This window comes from Myotis davidii, unplaced genomic scaffold, assembly GCF_000327345.1.
Source record: "Myotis davidii unplaced genomic scaffold, ASM32734v1 scaffold56, whole genome shotgun sequence".
In the NCBI taxonomy this organism is placed as follows: Eukaryota; Metazoa; Chordata; class Mammalia; order Chiroptera; family Vespertilionidae; genus Myotis; species Myotis davidii.
The window spans coordinates 176,454-179,969 of record NW_006287458.1 but is presented as its reverse complement, the minus strand read 5'-3'; the positions used below and the strand labels follow the sequence as shown (position 1 = coordinate 179,969).

The 3,516-nt window shown below is 48.7% G+C and overlaps 1 protein-coding gene across 1 annotated transcript in view; it reads left to right on the top strand.

The window, feature by feature from the left end:
- Positions 1 to 3,516, top strand: part of LOC107182383 (olfactory receptor 10T2-like) — a 26,120-nt gene that overhangs the window by 1,432 nt on the left and 21,172 nt on the right. The gene's annotated exons all lie outside the window — the stretch shown is intronic.

The following is a 3,516-nucleotide window of genomic DNA, read 5'->3' as shown; positions in this document are numbered from 1 at the left end:
TTGTAGTTAAAGTGATTAACTACCCGCCTGGCACTTAGTTAAGGAGTTTCACCCCCTCCCTGACTTCAGGGGAAAATCTCTACCTGGGGAAACAACCTTTCTTGGAGAGGTGACCTTGGTTAAAACACATAGTGCCAAGAAGGTGAGCAAACATATTAAGAACAGTATGCCATATATGCCAGGTCCCTTGAAACAGCAAGGATGAACCGGCTCCCAGCAGCTCTGTAATAAATACCCCTTTACATATACCAGCTTGGGTGGGTTTCTATATCTTGCAACCAATTGTACTCCAAGACAAGGTTGTGTTCATATAGGGGCATCCTCCAGGAAAAGAGGATGGGTTAATGTTCATTGATTCCCCTGTCACTTGGAGTGCTTGTGGTTGCATGTGACACAAAAATTAACCCAGCTGGTTTAAACAAACACAATTATTAGCTCATGTAACTAATAAGGACCAGCTTTAGGGAGATTTGATCCAGTGACAGTAATGAGGGCTGAATTTATCTTCATCTCTACAGATTGTTCTCTTGGCATCAGTGTCATCCTCAGGCTCCACATGGTACCCATTCCAATTTCTCTTCCACCCCCCACAGCTATAGCGCTCCTTCTGTGTTAGCAAAATAAGGGCAAAGATCATTAATCATATGGCACTTTCCAGGGACCTGAGAAGCTTCTAGACTTGGATTTGATTTTGTATTGATTCCAATTGGGTCATGTGCCCGTCCTCACTGATGGTTTCTCAATGTTGGCATTGACATCTGGGGCCAGCTCATTCTTTACCAAAGGGGGTCTCCTGTGCATTGTGGGATATTTAATAGCATCCCTGGCCCTGACCCACTAGATGCCCCTTTTCCATTGTGACAACAAAAAAAGTCTCCAGGCATTGCCAGTTGTCCCCTGGTGATGGTGGCTGGGGGGATTGCTTTTCAGCACTGCTGCTCTACCCAGACATTATGGTAATGGGTGCTGATTTTTTAAAGCAGTCAGCCTGTGCTCTTGAACTGGGGATGGGGTAAATTGAGGGGCAATCAGGTTTAGAGAAGCAGGAATTTTGTGTAAGCAACTAATAAAACTCCATGCTGTTTCCCAGAGGTTAGCAGAGTGAATGCATCCCAGCTGCCACAGGGGTAAGTTGCCTGAGAGCATATGCCCTATTACCCTCTTTTCCTGTCTTTTCTCAATACTCCACTTCCTTCCTTGTATTTTTTGGGTAACCTCCAAAGTAAACTTACTTCTACTCAAATCCTTGTCTCAGGGTCACTTCTCGGAGGACCCCAAATATGACAGGGGTTGTTGGTATAGGGCAGAGTTTGCTAAATTATGACACTCATGACCAGTCATGAAATTTAATTCTTGAAGTGAAATTTCTCAGCCAGAACTCTGGTGCTTATTGCAGCACTATTCACATGAGCCAAAATGTGAAAAGAACCTAATGTCAGTCAATGGATGAATGGCTAACGATGTGTGCGTATCTTCTTTCTGGTGGAGATGTGTCTTTCAGCCGGGCTAGGAGTTTGCCAGGAGGGTAAGAGTTGGGGAAAAGAAATAGCACAGGGAGGGGCACAATGGTGGGATACAGCATGGAAGTCTCAGAGGAAGGGTCAGCATGGTGGAATGGCTGGGTCTATGCCTCACTTTTTTTTAAAAAAAATATATCTTTATTGATTTCAGAGAGGAAGGGAGAGGGAGAGAGAGATAGAAACATCAATGATGAGAGAGAATCATTGATTGGTTGCCTCCGGCATGCCCCCCACTAGGAACTGAGCCCGCAACCGGGGCATGTGCCCTTGACTGGAATCGAACTTGGGACCCTTGAGTCTGTAGGCTGACGCTCTATCCACTGAGTCAAACTGGCTGGAGCTCTGCCTCACTTTCTTGTTAATTTACTAAACGGATTTGTGACAGTTTGCATGGAGCAATGGATGAATTTGGAACTGGAGACGGTGCCAGGAGCCAGATCACAAGGGTCTTAAATGTGAAGATGGGGAATTTCACACTTTACTCTGAGGGCAATGGGAGCATTGGAAGGTCCCTGAGTAGAGAGGGAACACAGCCAGGACTCCTGTTCTGGAGGCCGGTGCAGAGGACAGACTAGAGGAAGGTGATGCTGCAAACTTTTTTTTAAAACAAAGATTTTTTTTTATAAGAAATATACTTTATTGATTTTCTACAGAGGAAGGGTATATCGAGGAGAGAGAAACATCAATCAGCTGCCTCCCGCACTCCCCTTCCCCTCCACTGGGGACATGCCCGCAACCAAGGCCCATGCCCTTGACCAGAACCGAACCCGGGACCTCTGAGTTCGCAGGCCAACGTTCTATCCACTGAGCCAAACCAGTCAGGGTGATGCTGCAAACTTTTACAACAGGTGGGAATGTCGTAGCCTGAGTTCGGGTGGGGCTGATGGGATGGGAATTTGGGGAGGAAGAGTAGAGAAGATTTGGCGACTAATTCTGAGAACAGGGAGAGGGATCCAGGGGCTGTGGTCACTCTAAGAAGTTGAGCCTGGGGAACATTTGCATAACAACATCAAGGGATCCACTTCTTCCTTCCCCCCTTTAGGGCAGGGTTCAAGGTGCATTTTCCTTGGGTAGCAGCTTTGCCAAGCAGGGTGGGCACTGACAAGCCCTGGGGAGCACTGATGGGGTGGAGAGAGGATTTGTGACAGCCATCCACAACAAGAAATCATCATTAGTCCTTTCCATTTTTTGCCACCAGAGCCTGGGGGCCGGAGAAGTGAACCCTGGGGTCTCCAGTTTCCAGGAGGGAGAGAAACCCATAGGGTCTCTCCTGCCTGAGCCCTGGGGGGCTTGTTAGCGGCTGGAGGCCCCTGAGACAGCAGCTCTAGGGATCCGTGTATAACAGGGCCCAGGTCCTCAGCCTCCCCCTCTTAGGCTGCAAGCAGTGAGCGATGCAGGCAGGAAGCTCCCTTGGCCATGGTGAGTATGAAATCGGGGCCTTTGCCGAGCTGGAGAAGCCACCCAAGCCCACCTCCAGCTCATGTGTGGTCTGAGCACATGGGGCACCAAATGCACACACGCATGTCCTGCAAGCAGCAGGCACACACAAGCAGGCATGTATCCTGGAGCTTCCTAGGAGTGAATGCACATATGCTCATTGAGATACTCAGCAATGAGGGCTTAAAGGTGGTGGGGCAGGGGTTCCTGCTTCCGGGAGAGCTTCCTGATGAGAAGAAAGAGGAAGAGGAAAAGGAAAGACTCCAGACCCTGTGCGTTCCTCATCCCTCACCTCGCCGTGGCAGTGCCATGGGCCTGCCCCTGAGCTCAGTACCCGCTGCCTCCTGCTAACTCTCCCACCAAGCCAGCAGCTGGCCAGGGGATCTTGCCATAGGTGCGATTTTCATGGGTTCCGGGTATGCAAATAAGAACTTCCTAGTCTTGTAACCTGACTTCCTGTTGGCCAGACACTCACCTGTCACAATTTGGACACTTTAAAAAAATATTTTATTGATTCTTCACAGAGAGGAAGAGAGAGGGCTAGAGAGTCAGAAACATG